The sequence below is a fragment of the Ambystoma mexicanum genome, chromosome 5p, assembly GCF_040938575.1.
Source record: "Ambystoma mexicanum isolate Mex_15411 chromosome 5p, UKY_AmexF1_1, whole genome shotgun sequence".
NCBI lineage: Eukaryota > Metazoa > Chordata > Amphibia > Caudata > Ambystomatidae > Ambystoma > Ambystoma mexicanum.
Window position 1 is genome coordinate 796,664,997 of NC_090930.1, and position 16,266 is coordinate 796,681,262.

Genomic DNA, 16,266 nt, shown 5'->3' on the forward strand with positions numbered 1-16,266 from the left:
CCTGGCCTAGTAGGATCGTTGTCCATCCTCCCTTTTGTTCTCCTCCCTTGCCTCGTCGCACCTTGAAACACTTGTGTATAGGCGTCTTATAAATGCCATATCATATCATCAATGTGTTGCCTGCCCTCACATTGATTTATATTTCTCTGCAGATCCATTTTTCATGGAACGATAGATGCAGCGATTGTGGGGGAAGTTCATGCTGCATGCGTACACAGGACACTGTCATTGTGTTTGTTGATTTACAGTCTGGCAGAATTTAGGAGGACTGCACCGATCAGCTGCTTCTGTCTCACATGGGATGAGGTAAGAAGTGCATATGTCTTGCAGTGCACTTTTTTTTAAAGATTCAACATGAATGCTTTGATGTGACTGTGTATTTCAAGCATAGTGCTTGTCCGGGAATGGGTTGGTCAATGAACATTTTCATTGTTGTGGAACACACATTGTGGGTCCATGCCTGTCTTCATCTGAGTTTGTTAGCATCTATATTGTACTATGATTTCCTACTTGTGGTCAGATGTGTGTGGTTTGGTGTCTATATGCAGTGCAGTTGTTGCTGTCCATGTGACGGTGGTCAGGGACTTTGTTGCTTGTGTTGTGTGCTTTCGGGTGCACTACATGGACACTGTTGGTGCACGTTGCTATGTCTGTATTAATTTCAGCATTGCCATACATATTGGGCCATCAGTCACAGGCTGTTGTCATGTGTGATTGCACCATTATTTTACGCTTCTGTAAATGTGGCTTGTGGGGTGTGAAAACCACTTTTGGTCACTTACAAATGGTGTCTTTTTCGGTGGTTGTTTTGATATGAGAACAATGGATCCATATTCCCATTGTGTATGTCACATGTGCAATCTTGCACCCCTGCTTTCATGCTCACAGCTACATGTATATGTTTGTTTCCATAGTGCAATTGGTCACACAGGTCTGGAATCAGATTGTTTTTTGATAATGTGAATTGGTGGTATTGTTTTTTGGCCATGAATGGTTGGGTGCTAATATTTTATTGTTGCATAGTTCATGCATTTTTCATTCTCGACATATTTTTAATTGTTCTTATCTTTTTGGCATTTGTACAGTTTTTGAGCCTCCAGAATGATTTCACTCCACACTTCACAAAGTAGTGATATACTCCCAATTACACGTTTTTTCTTGGGCTTCTGCTGATGCATGTTGTTTTATGTCTAATGGACACACGTTTTTTCTTGGGCTTCTGCTGGTGCATGTTGTTTTATGTCTAATGGACACACACATATTTGCACTCGCAGTGGCACATTCTAAGAGTGTTGTTGTGGGCACGGAGGATAGGCTCCAATTCATCATCAAATGGCCCCTGGGAGGTGGCTTCACAGTGTGTACTCCACAGGGGCTGGTATTTATGTAAAGTATGATTGCACCAGCTGTGTTCGTGAAGCCTCTCCACATGCCCTTCGGCCAGCCATGGGCAAGGGTGGTGCCTGTGGGTGTGACTGGTGTCCCACATGCAAGTCCACTGGTACACCTTGTGCAGGACACATGCAGCCACAATGATTCTAGAGGCTACTGGTGGTGCATATAGCAACACCCCACCACAGTGGTCAAGGGATTGAAACCGGGACTTTAGCACTTCGAATGTGTGCTCCACTATGCCCCTAGTGACTACATGTGCAGTATTGTACCTCAACTGAGCTGGTTTTGTGGGGTTCCGGATGGGTGTCATCATAAAGGTAGTCAGCGAGTAGGTACTGTCCCCTCTAAATGTGTACATGTTTGGTATTGTCATTTATTAGTGGGATCTATTGTTCAGTGAGTGACGTGCATGCATGTGGATGTGCGTTCATACTCATCAATGAGCCATACTCACCCCATCTGCCATGTTTTCCAGATACCAGGGCCCGGTGCAGAGGTGACATGCGGAAGATGTAGCTGTCATGTGTGCTACCTGGGTAATTAGCATAAACTTCCATGATGATTCCCTTGGCATCACACACTACCTGCACATTGATGTAGTGCCAGTGCTTTCTGTTCCGGTAGATATGCTCTGTCAATCAGGGTGGCTGTAGCACAACATGTGTGCAGGCTATTGTACTTAGTACACGGGGGAAGCGTGTCACTGCGTAGAAATTCCGCACGACTGTCTGCCTTTCTGCCGGTGTTCAGGACATATACATGTGCCTGCACACACATGCATGTGCTGTTATGCAGGACAGCACCTAGTGTAGACAGTGTGACTGGGTGGCCTGTGATATCCAACAAACTAGTGCAATGATCTGCTGGAATGACCCAGTGGCAAGGAAATGGAGTGCAGTCAGCACTTTTTCTAGTGGGGTAAGGGCCAGGGAGCAGATGGTGGGTGATGTTAGGCCATCTTCCCACTCCCTGACAAGGGGCCTCATTACGGCTTTGGCGGTAGCCATGCCCTTAATAAGGCCATGGCTGCCACCAAAGCCGGGTCCGGGTTCCCTGAATGGGAAATTACTGGGCCATTCTGAGTTTGGAGGGTCCGGTAATTCCCCCTACAGGGAACCCGGATCCGAACCTTCCCCATTCCCATTGAGCCCCTATAGGGCTCAATGGGAATGGGTTCAGGGAGCTAACCACGGGCTGATTACGACTGGCCCGTTGTTAGCTCCCTGGTCCCCTCGCGGTACCCGGTAAGGATGTCTGGTAAAACCAGACGTCCACATCGGGTCCCGCGAGGGAACCTCGTAATGAGGCGGAATGGGTTTAACGGGTCCGCCACCATTAGCGGCACCCGTTAACCCATTCTGCCAGGTTCACAATGAGGCCCAAGGTCTAGGATTATATGTGGGGGAACCTGTACATGCCATAGACCTGATCATCGGGCATGCCAAAAAGTGTTGCGCGTGAGGTGAAGATCTGGGCCCTGGGCAATCTCCTCCTCCTTCTGTGTCAGTGCACAATGGTTCAGAGTACTTCTCGATTCACTGTTGCTGTAGACATTCATTTGGTGTGTATTGCGTGCTTTATACGCATTTGTTCCTTTGCGCCTTGAATGTTTAGGCCTGCAATTGTGTGGCGTATGGGTTCTGGGATTTGTGTGTACTTTTTCGCAACCCGTTGTTCCCAGTTCAAATCCATGAATACAGTTGTATTTGCGCAGCGATGGGCGTGCGATTACTTGGCCATGTACCGTCCTTCAACACGCCCACATTTTTGCATGTTCTTCCTCATTATGCATATCCCCTCCCTCCCTATTTTGGTCGATGATCAGGCCGGCCCACACTCTGCGTGGAGTCTCACACAAGGCTTATATTGACTCGCACAGATGTGCCGGGCCTGAGCGAACTACACGCAAGTCCCAAGAAAGTCCCACACAGTCGGTTCCATGAATCGACGAATGCAAATTTGCACGCAGTTTGGTGCACAAGTTCTCTATGCAAATAATTCCATGAATCAGCCTGTTCATTGTCAAAACTGATTGTGAAGGTGCAGGAAAGTGGACAACTTGCCACTTAAGTCATTCTGACCACTTTTATGTTAGCTCAGTGCAAGAAGTTGTGAAATGCCTAGTGGTTATCGGTCTTACATATCAGCACAGGTAGCAGCATCAAATGTATTGTGCAAACTGTAAAATATATTTTTTTTTATTGGTTTACAAGAAAACCTTTAAAATAACACAAAACAAAAGACAAAACTTAGACAAAACTTAGACAAATCCCTCCCAACCCTTCTCATCCTTTCCATCTCTTTCTCAACTTTATAATTGATGGTTCCTTTACTCTATAATGTGTCCAATTGCAACAGCCTTTCTATTTCGGCTAGCAAAAACATTAGAGCAATTTCATGTCTATACCAGTGAACATTTTCTGCCACCATTCGTCAGCACACAGAGAAGGATGTTTTGTAGACCAAGGTCCCAAATGAATTGTTCTCACAGACTGGAGCTCACAGCAAAACAGCACCAGGTGGTTGAGGGTCTCCTTTTCCTTTGTGCAGAATCTACAAGTTGCATTTAAGGTTGCGTTCCTCGACCATACACAAAGACGCTCTTTGGCCTTAAAGGCGTTCAAGCGAAAGAGCATAAAAAGTCTCCTAGCATTCGCATCCGGAAACAATTCAACATAACGTTGGAGGTTATTAAAACCTCTTGCTTCAACTCGTACGTCGAGCATCATCTTAGATGCAGATCACTGTGCACTAGTCAGATCGCAATCAGCCTGCCAAATTTTTAACTTTGCTGCATTTGGATTTCCGTGTAGCATTCCTAAGTTGATGTCAAACCCTGTCAGCAAACTTTCACAGCGCCTAATCCACATCGACATGATGTCATTACAGTTTGATGTTGCACTGTGTAAAAGTTCAAATTGGGGAATTTGCTCTGAAGATCTTGTTTTTTTAAATAAAGACAACAAATTCCAGCAGATTCTGGCATGTATTGAAATCAACGATAACTTATATCTGATGCATGCCGTCGACGTACCTTTGTGTAGACCCAATACTTCGGACCAATAGATGTCTTCAAGGGTGACCCATATATCGTATGGGGAACCCAGCACATTTTCAGCTCCATAAGTTAAAACGGGATTACTTTTTGTTGGTAGAAATTCATCACCGGCTTTAGAACGAACTTTCTGAATTTTTTATTCAGGACAAGCGCTTGGCTGGCGAGTTGTCTACATTTCCTCTTGGTGTCTAGGATCCATGGATCATTATATATGCTTTCACTTATCATCATGCCCGAAGTTTTTACACTGCTTGATATACCCAGTGGTTCCTCATCCAAGTTCCAGGTGGCTATTTTAGAGTTGTTAATTCTTGCTGACTTCAGATTTTTGAGAACAAGGATGTCGCTTTTTTTGTGTTGATCTTTAAGTGATTCAAGTTCACATACTTTTGGACTGCATCAAGCTTTCTCTGCAGACCAATAGGAGTTACATCCAACAGGATCAAGTCATCTGCGTATAAGAGTCAACTAAGGTGTGAAAATAATATAAGGTCTGCAAAATAATATAACATGATATAAAATAATATCAATCGTTTGTATAAGTCCATCGGTAGGCAATGCAGGGACGCCGCTTTGCCCATGGTCAAGCTATGAATGGCCTTGGTTATTTCATCCTCCCCAACAAAAGTATTTCGGACCTCCGGGTCAGGTGGTACAAGTGAGGGTAGTTGCATGTCTCGTAGGAAAGTGTGGACTTGAGCAATATGCCAATTTGGGGGTGTTGCATATAGCATATTGAAGAAGTCTGCAAATTGGCCGTTAATGGGCGCGTCACCAACCAGAAAGGAGTTGTCCCTATCCTTAACAGAGACAATCAGTTGACTGCTTAGTCTGCTTTTCAGTGCGAGTATCAGCCTGTGTAAGGGTCTATCTCCGTCCTTATAGAACGTCTGAGTCAACTTGATAAGTGCTTTTTGTGCAGGTATTGTAGAAATATGCACAATTTCTGCAGAGAGCTTTACTATCTGGCCATATGCTGTAGGGTCACTGGTCAATGTATGCGTCCACTCGATAGCACGCAGATAAGTGGTCAATTGCGTCTCACAGGCAGCCCATGCCTTCTGTTTGTGGACCCAACGTGATATGCACTGCCCACACAAAAAAGATTTGTAAGCGTCCTAGCATCTGTGAGCCCCATAATCCCCTATTAGGTTGTCCTGCCAAAAGTCATCTGTGTCCTGTATGAGATGTTCTACAATATCAGTGTGATTAAGGACAATCAAGTTCAGCCACAAAGGAGGGACACGCCGGGCTTCGATCGGGAGACTGAGCTTTAGGACTACGGGTGCATAATCAGAAAAGAGCGTTGGAAGGATATCACACCTGTCCACCTTATGCATATTATTGGACGAAAGCAGCGAATCATCTAATGTCGAAGAGATGTGATGAAGGTTGAAATAAAAGGCAAAGTCTCTTGTCTGCCCGTGTGTATGGCGCCAGACATCGGTCATGCATAGCTCCAACATCAAGGTGCGTAGGGTCGCTGAGTGGTGTCTGACCTGTTATCCAGACCAGGGTTAAGGGTGACATTGAGGTCCCTAGTCATCAATGTTAGTCGACTCAGAAAAGGGGCACAGGTTGAAAAGTGTGTGTAAAGAAGCCGGGAGAATCAGCAGTAGTGGCATAAATGTCAATGATCGTAATTTGCTGTTGGAAAAGGCTTCCATGTAGCAGGGCATAATGACCTTATGTGTCACTAAGGCTGTGTAGAACTATAAAGGGTAGACATTTGTGAGTTAGAAATGACACACCACGTTTCTGATGGTGCAGTGAGTGCACTGCCACACCAACCCACCCTTTCGCAAGTTTGGCCAATTCTATTGCATCCAGATGAGTCTCTTGTTGTAGGATGACATCCCCTGCAGATTATGCATGTAATCGAGCAATTGCACCTCTTTACAGGATGCCCAAGGTCTTGGACGTTAACTGTGATACATGTAACCAAGGTTATAATGCAAGATGGAATTCTCAATGGGCACAGAGGTGGACATGTCCCACATCATCCACAGGACAACACCTCATTGTCCATTCGCAACGTACAGATCATAAAAGGCTCCATACCCCTAGAACCACCCAAGCGATATACACCATATAAGCACAAAGCACCCCAATGCATTATTGTACATGGCTACCAGGCATTACCCTTGTTACCCCACCCAACAAGAAATACAAAAACATCAAAAACATTGGGGACCTATAGTAGACCCCTATACAAAAATATAGTAGCCAATGTGAGACATACCAGTGAGAACTGATCAAGCCCTACTGCTTGGCTACTGCATTGTGGGCCTTCCAAACATGATTAGCAGTTAACCAACATGGAATAATAGAGCGACAAAATACATCGGGGGAGATATAAGAGATATTGCAGTTATGGAGCATCAGCCTGCAGAGCAGAATAGCATGATACAAAACCTTCTGCTGCAACACGGGTACCAGTGACAAAGATGCATCAGGTAACTAGCATCCGTGGGACAACCAGCATGAGATAAATACACTGGGAAGAGAAGAATGTGCAATACGGCCCATACGGCACTATGTAGAGCATAGTGTTGTAAGAACCATTAGTCCTTTACTGAGACCCGAAAGATAGGGCCCCCAGAGGAACAGTTCAAGATAAGAGGATCCTGAGTTCAACTCCCCAGTAACATCGACCAGAGACCCCTGTATGCAAACTACCCCCAGGACGGGAGTATGTAAAGCAGAACATAATTTCCATAGGGATCCCCAGAGTGCATGTGACAATATACGTACGGGACCCCTACCGCAAGACCACAGGGGTAACCAATGCTCCTGAGATGAGCCTTACCCAGAATCTTTAGCTTGCTATTTTTCAGTTTAGCAATACAGTCTTCATCATTTCAGCCATTTATCATGTGCATGATCAGGACCCACCAGCCCCCTTGCTGATCTGCTGCCTTTGCTGCGGCCGAACATGTCACGTTGCGGACGACCGTCCTTCGAGGTCACTGCAGCATCGTCATCTCGTCAGTGGACACCAAGTCATGTTGGGGCAAGAACCACCAGGCCTTGATGGGGTTATTAAAGGCGTGCCACTGTCGCTCAAAGTGCAGGAACCAGGTGGCTGGAAACTTAAAGTAATAGCAAAGACCCGATCCCTTGAGTACCTCGAAAATGTGGTTAAAGTCCCACCTACATGATACTCCTTGAGTATGGCCAGCTTGTGTTGGAAATTGAGCAGACTGGTTCTAATAATGCGTGGGAGCTCACCTGCAAATGGTTTAGTGACTTGAGGCAATGCACCCGCTCAATGGTGAATTTCAGTTGTTCTTGAAAGAAGGCATATAAAACCTTGCATATCAGATCCCTCACTATTTTCAGGGACACCCAGCAGCCGGAGATTATTGCATTGGGATCGGTTGGTTTTCCTGATCTTCAGCCCTAGTCCCCAAGCACTGCACTTCCTTGATCATTGAGTCGACCACGCTGAGAGGGACTCGTGGTTATCCTCCAAGGCACTTATGCATTGTTCATTCTCCGTTGTACATTCAGCCTGGGTGTTGAGCAGGCTATTTATGTCCGTTAACTCTTTCAAAATATCTGGTACCATGCCATTGGTTTCCTGCATTGTCCAATGTTTTTCATCTCTGTAAGGATCGCCTGCAGTTGCGCAGGGACATTCATCCTAGCCACCCTTCTCGATGCTCTCCATGCTCTAGATCAGGATGGCATCTCATTGGTGTGCTTTCGCTCTGATTCTGAGGTATTCACCAGCATATCCTGCAGAGCCTGTGATCCAGTTGAGACTGCTCTTATTAATTCAAAATGGACGATACAAGCATGCGGCTCCAGCCCCATACAGCGTCAGATAGGACAAGCAGCATTACACAGTCTTGGGCTCAAGCGCGATACATGAGCGTCATTAGGTGGGCACCGCACATAAGAGCCTAGCTGCAGGTTCTGCAGAGTAGATAGCTTTCTCGGGTGTCAGAACAACAAAAACAACAAACACAAAATTAAAACCAAAGGAATCAAGAGTGTTCCGTGTGCACAGGATGAGACACACTGTGCTGGCACAGATTTGGCAAAGTTCCTGCTATCTGCAGATCAAAGGGGCGCTGTGTGCACCTAGCGGCCACCTTCAGAAAGTATATGATGTGGTTCAAAGGCGGGATCTCGCCCCACTTCTAATCTGTCTCCCAATAAACACATTGTCTGCAGGCAGTTCAATTCTAGAGTGCTTGCCTGTTACCCTGCGTCTCAGTCTGAACAATGTACTGATAACTGACAAATCTTGTCCGAGCAGTGCAGGGTCAGATGGCCAGTATTGGGAGTCCGGGATGTACCCACAGCAGTAGAGCATAGAGTGGTGGCAGGAGCTCCAGCGCATACCCGAGCACGAGGCCCCATGCAGGGTTGGGTAGATCAGACTAGACCAGCATGGTGGAGCATGGAGAGCACAATAGATTAGATTAGCCGAGCGCTGCCACACATTAACGGGCCAACTCGACAGGCTCGGACCAGAGACATTGAGCCGCCTTCCGAAGAAGTTGGTTCCTGTCGGCAGGTATAGGCATACACACAGTACTGCGGACGCTGCTCGCTAGTATGAGATATGTTGCGGGTCTCCTGGTACTACCTTTGGGGCCCGTGCTGGGCTCCACTAAAGCCCCGGGCACAGCACCAACAGCCAAATCCACCCAGCTCATCGCAGGGTGGGCGACCTAGTCGTGGTGTACTACCACAAGGATGGGCACCCTCCTCCACTCCAACAGCCAGGCCGGCATCACCGGTGATGCACATCACCACAACTGGGTCTGTAGGCAAAGGACTGGACCCAGGCTCAGACATTAAAAGCAGCCTGGGGTCGCCCGAGCGTTACAGCCGGTGCATTCGACGTGGGCCTGCTCATTTTCGGCAGAGCTCTATCGGTTTGCAGAAATCTTGCTCGGGCTCACCAGTGACCCCCGCCCCCCCCTCCCCCCCCACAAGAAATCACTACATTTTTAGAATGAAAACAATAAGGCCTACATTATGGGTCAGGTAGTAACAAGAATAAGAGGTTGCATTTCAAATACTGCCTTCTTTAGCAGCCTGCCTTATTATGGGCCATACAGTATTTGGCTCATGAAAGATACAGCATATTTTAAGCCCACCAACAAGGGTGTTATTAAAATACCTAATTCTGTGGAATTCCAACTCTCTTGTGACATGTAATGTCAGCTGGTATGTGTATATGAGGAATTGAAGAAGAGTCTTGGCGGAAAATGCAGCAGAGTGAATTCTCAATGTGCTTTTTAACTGAAAAAGGAAATTGACGTCACCATTGTGTCACGCTGATGCACATGAGTTGCTAACTGATATAATTAGGACCACACAAGTGTTTGATATGCGTATCTAATTAGACAGCACCTCAGGTTTTACATTTACGTATCTGAACTTTAACTTTAGGATGCTCTGATTGCAAAGTCAATCTTTGAGCCATTCTTTGCTTTCTTATTTTTCCTCCTTCTACTATCATCTATAATTCTTCTCCTATAGTTGCATGTTAGGGCAAAGTAGGCTTCCTGTTGAGGTAAAGGAGCTGCGCTGGCTTGCCATCTAGAATAATTTTTAAGACTGTCTGCATTATCTACAAGCCAACCACGGCTTGCACACGTACCTGCCTAGCTGCAAAGCTTTGTAGCGCAGCCTGGTGTTGCTCCTGGCCACTGCTAGACGCGATGCTGGCACACAAGGACAACATAGGAAAGAGGCTTCTCTTGCTATGCCCCTGCCTCCTAGAAGACCATCCCATGGCAATCTGGACCGCACCAACGCTCATGCAGTTCAGGGGGAGATCTGGACCGTATGGTAAACACCTAGGTGACATCTTGTGTTCATGCATCACATTCCAGCCGATGGCTGAAACATCCCATGCCACAAAATGCAGCCTAGCTTTGTTTGTTAGTATGAAACCCCAAATACAAACATCAACTACAGAAATAGTGAAGACACCCACTTGCCTTCCAATAAGTGCACTCTGTGAATCCTCACAACCGGTAGACCAGGTGTTTCCACACGAGTACAGTGGGCTAGGCATCCATTTCTCAATTCCTCATCTAATATTGCCTCTAACTTGAGTAACTTGCACTATGGTTAATTTGTACCTCATCCCTGTCACATGCTAACACAGCTATCACAGGATATGCTATATGTGCTTGTGTGCAGCATAGCCCAGTTATGTGTGTGAAGTATAGTTCAATGTATGTTGCCTTAATACACTGGACACCTAACCATATACACAACCATCATTCACTTGGAGCACTTGTATACGGATCTACCCGCCTTTAAACCATCCAGTTCTCAATTCCTGGGCTTGGCTGGAAATTGTTATTTGTATATGCTGTATAGTATTTTAAACTTCTAGAGTGGGCCTCATTCCAAGGTTGGAGGCGCGGTAAATCCCCTTTCCGCCATTGCCCTTCCCCATTCCCATTTCTGCCCTATAGGGCTCTATGGGAATGGGGAAAGCGCTAATTACGGCATCGCAATTTTGTGGTGCCGTAATTAGCTCCGAGGTCCCTTAGCGGGTTGGATTTTAACGCCTGCAAAAAGCAGGCGTTAAATCCCCCAACCCGCAAAGGGACCTTGTAGTAAGGCGGTAAGGATTTACCGGTACCGGTAAATCCTTACCGCCATCCGGGTAATGAGGCCCTGTGTCTTACTTCTTTCTGCTTCTTACAACTTTATGGAGCACCTTAAAATGATCAACATATGTTTTTATTATTTCATTATGTGTCCACTGGAGTCTTTAGAGGCAGCTAAGTTCACACTATTTGAAAATAAGTCTCACAATGGGACAATTTTAATGATTTGAGGAACAAAATGTTGTGCCCTCGCTCCAGTTAGTGGCCACTGTGGATATCGCACAGACTTGAGTAATGTTTGGATTGTTCTCCATCAATGCTATATTGTGTAACCCATGTTGGTTTTATGCTTGAGTTGTGTGTTGAGAAGTGCTGCTGTCGTTTAGGATGGGAGGTATAATGGTTTTGACGTGGTTATTATTACAATGACTTTCCCAACCGTCCATCCAATAACTGGGGACAACTCTCTTCTCTTTGAAAACATCACAGTTGGCCATCTATATGTGTGTTATCAGTGAAAAACATTATTTGCCATGTTTTATGCGTTGTTGCGCCACATTATGTGATGTTAGACTAAGGTATACCGCATCATTTGAAACTATGCCATGCCGTCTTTTCAGGATTAACTGTTTCTAGTCAGTTGCCTCGGACATCCCTTCCGACAGCCCACTGAACCTCAGAGGCACTCCAGCAGCAGCATCACTCAGCATTACTTGGCACTATGGCACAATGCAAATGAAGATGCACCGTAAGCTAGCAATTGACAAAGCTAACCACACACCAACACACAACCACAGCATTACCAGCTAGCAGGAGCCATTAGAAATGTGCATTTTGCCTCTAAATACTATTTTGTTTGGGCAATGTCACTGGCCCAGTATGTTTTAAATTGCACCCTTTGTGACTAACTCAACACTAATTCTCCCAAACACTATTTGATGATAACAGGAGTGGGGCCACACACAAGTAAGTTTGCTCTACCACACAAAGTCTTTCCAGTAAGCTCCTCCACATAATTTGAAGGAGTGGTCCCCCCAAAGATTTGGCTTAGTTGTACTCCTGGCAGCAGACATGGCAAACCATGCTGGCAGAGCGATGAAAGTGTTCTCCAACACAGCTCATGCAGCACCTTCCATCATCTACTATGGGGTCCCACAAGGCTCCTGTACTGCCCCCACTCTATATAACCTTTTTACCAAGCCGCTATTTGACAAGCTAGACACCATGGGGATCACCTACACTAATTACGCCGACGACACGCAGATACTTCTTCCCTTGACAGGAAACTACCATCAAGACTCCGCTGCTCTTCAACTAATCTACTCCACCATTCAAGCCTGCATGGCCACCAACAGCCTTTGCTTGAATGGGGACAAAACCGAAATCCTCATCCTAGGTCAGAAACCCACCCTCTCCAACCTCGACCCACTATATATAAACTTTAACATAGATAACTGCATCATCCCAGTCTTATTCTCAGTCAAAACACTAGGAGTACACATAGACGCCACCCTATCCATGGATAAACAAGTTAACGCCATAGTCTCAGCTTCGGCACTAAGCACTAAACTCATCAACGCAATAAAACCCTTCCTAACGAAAGATAACTGCCTGTCCATCGCGAGAGCCACCATCGGAGCTAAACTGGATTACTGTAATGCTCTCCTAGCAGGCACCTCCAAGAATAACCTTTCCAGGCTCCAAACCACTCAAAACAACGTTCTTGGAGCAGCTCTCAGCATACCAAAAAGAGAGCACCTCACTCAAGCTAGGAAGGCAGTCCACTGGCTCCAGGTCAAAGACAGGATCGCCTTCAAAATTCTCACCACCACGCATAAATGCATTAACCACACAGCACCTTCCTACCTATCCGAAACCCTGTATAGATCGCAATCCACAAGACCTATCAGATCCACATACACCAACCTACTTACCATACCACGCATCAATAGAACCAAGGCTGGAGGTGTAGGCTTCCCCTACCTTGCACCCAAGCTCTGGAACACGCTACCTACAACCCTCAGAGCCGGAACATCACTACTCTCCTTCCGCAAACAACTTAAAACAGCCCTCTTCAACTAACATGTTCACCGGACCTCTCTCGTGCTCAATGTATGTATATCATTAAAGCACAATCATTGTCCAATGTAACCACGGGCAGTATTTGTATGTAACCAAGTTTAAGAAACACTGCAACAAGCTCCACGATGCCTTCGGTCTGCTGTGCGCTCAACAAATGTGAATAAATAAATAAATAAATGCTCATTTCCTATAAAAAATGCCAGTTCCCCTTAAATGTTACAACTGATCAATTGCAGTTCAAATGTTGTGTACATGATGCTTTCCTTTGTTTAACAATGTTTACAAGCAGATTAATTTATCACAAAGGCTATTCTGGGATTGTCTAAGGCTTGGACTTATTAAAACGTAAGGAACAGTTAAAGAGACCACAGGTTTTTACAATATCCCAGCTTTTAGGTTCATGAAAGAAAAAAGGGTATGCTTAGAAAAATATGTTTGCTTGAGTGTGTATGTGTACATAGTTGTATGCATGTGTGTCTGGAGCAAAGGTTCAGTTTGTGGTCCCTGAGAGCAACTTGATGTAGAACTAGGGACATCAAAAGGATACATGGGGACACACTGAAGGATTAATTGTGGGCACTACCAGCATGAAAGGTGGTATCCAGTCACTAAATCTAAAACATTACAGAGTGGTACATTTCAGAGTTGACCATAACACTTAAAAACACTAAATAAATAAAGGGTCGTGGGGTAAAGCAGTTAAAATGGGTCGGGCTGTGGTTGGGATGTCCTTATGAGGGTAAAAAACATGGGTGGGATGGGGGGAATCCATAATAAAAAATGAAAAAAAGAATTCTGTGTTTTTCTGTATTTTGTCCGTGATGAAATGTACCACTGTGTAATTGTGGTCGATAACATCATATATAACCTGAAAGTGGGCAGTGCGGGCATATATAGTTTTTTTGGCATGGCAGGCAAAAGATCCACACACATGTTTTACAGTGCCAATGGTGGCATACATTGTTGAGATCAGCCACCTCACCAAAAGCATTAATGTGAGGCAGACCTCATCATAGAATTTGGCCAGATCCTGCTTGGAGTGGGGCAATGCTGGCATATATTGTTGAGAGTTGCATTATGGTTTATCTTTGGGAACATCCACTACATGTTCCTGTGTACTGTTGGTGAAATGGTGTCTATTGGAGTGATAACACAATACAAACGGTTCTTAGGAGAAATAATACTGCAAGTTGATGTCTAGAGATACTAGTTAGAACTGTATGCAGGAGGGGGAAAGGAAAGAGAGACCAACGTTATGTTGCTACCTAGCCCTTGTTGGAAGAACACCATGTGCCTACGCAGGGGTGCCTATCCCTAGGCAGCGTGTGGTGCAACGCCTATCTAATAGGGATAGGGTAAAGAGAAAACTATTCCTGAATCTACCAAATGTATGGATGCCCCAACCTGCATTAGAGAATTCTGGACAAGAGATGTTAAAATGAAGAGCAACCATGTGTTGCCCTGCAGAACTAAGTGTAAATTCTACTATTTTTCCTTATTTTTGCTGTGAAATGCACATTTTCAACCCACTATTTTAAAACATTTCTAAAGGGAAGCACCACACAAAACCTTACTGCATTAGTTCAGACGGCTTGTTTCATCCTTCTACTCTACATATTCACCGGATGCAAGCACTCTAGAATGAGTTGGTATTGCCTGAGTGGGGCATGGACGCATGTGAAGAAGTTCTGGCTTATTTTGTTGTCCACACTTTGGGTAAAGGCCATTCCTGCCATATTTCACCCCCCACCCACCTCTTGCCTCACTGCATAAATTTGTACTGACAGTGGGTCACAGTGCTGAGTTCTGTCTCACTAGACGTGCCCGTTCATTCTTTTGAGGATGATATAGTGATGCTGGGTGATACTACCACCTATCACTTAAAACACTATGGCAACATTCTACAGTGCAGTGGTGCTTCCCAGATAGGTTCACGCTTTGTAAATCACATACATTTAGCCAGTGGTGGTGGGAGCCTTGGTAAATGCCCATCTTATTGTAACAGTCTCATGACAGGGATTCCTATGAAACAAATGTCAAGACTACAAAAGTCCCAGAATGCAGCAGTGAGGTTAACTGCCCACCTGGGCAAAAGAGATCACGTTTCTACATCTCGGAAAGCATTCCACTGGCTGATGGTGGAGGACCTTATTAAATTCAAGGTGGCGTGTCTGGTTTATAAATGTTACCACAAACTCGCACCCAGATACCTGAACACGAGACTCCACCAGTATTACCCTACCAGAGACCTCTGTTCAGGAGACAAACTCCTGCTATGTGTCCTTCGGACAAAATACACCTCTAAAGGAGACAGGAGGTTCTCCGTGTTCGGCCCCAAGCTGTGGAATCAGCTGCCTTTTGGCATTCGTTCATGCACTACACTGGCACCGTTCAGAAAGGAATTAAAAACATTCCTATTCAAATGAACTTAAGTAACCATGGTGACCCTAAGCCTCCACAGCTAAACATATAACATATAGTTAACATCTGCGCCCGAATGCAATTGCTTGCTTGGTGCGCGTAAGAAATGAATCAAAATCCATAAATACATAAATACACTAGAAGGAAGCGGCAGAAATATAAAAGTTGCTATGCCAGCACTTAAACAAACGGTGTGTGAGGATATTCAGGGTAGGATCATTGTGATAGTGCATTAAAAACACCCTTTCTTTAATTCAGCATTGAATTTAGTTTTTCAGTCTATCATTATATAGATTTACCTATTTTGGGTACGCTGGGCAGCCTTACTGTCACTGCTGTACATAGGGGAGGGCGATCAGGGAATGGCAACATTCCATACCTGGAAAAGAAAGCCTAAAGGACATGGCACAGCCACCAATTCCATATGGTGCCATGGGTGATAATAATTTGCATTCATATAGCGATACAAACCCTCAGGTATCTGAGCACTGCTTATCATTACCCACAGTGTGTGGTGGATATTTGTCGACCACAGAAGGATGAAAGGCTGTGTTTGGCCCTGCTGGGATTCGAACCTGTCACTGCAGGCTCTGCACGGATGTACGAGTGGGTACTTTACACGCTCTATCTGACCAGGGATATCGAGCAGTTATCCTGCACAACGATGCAAAGGGCATTTGGGTTACGACTCTGTTGTATGTTCCGAAATGTTTCGCAGGC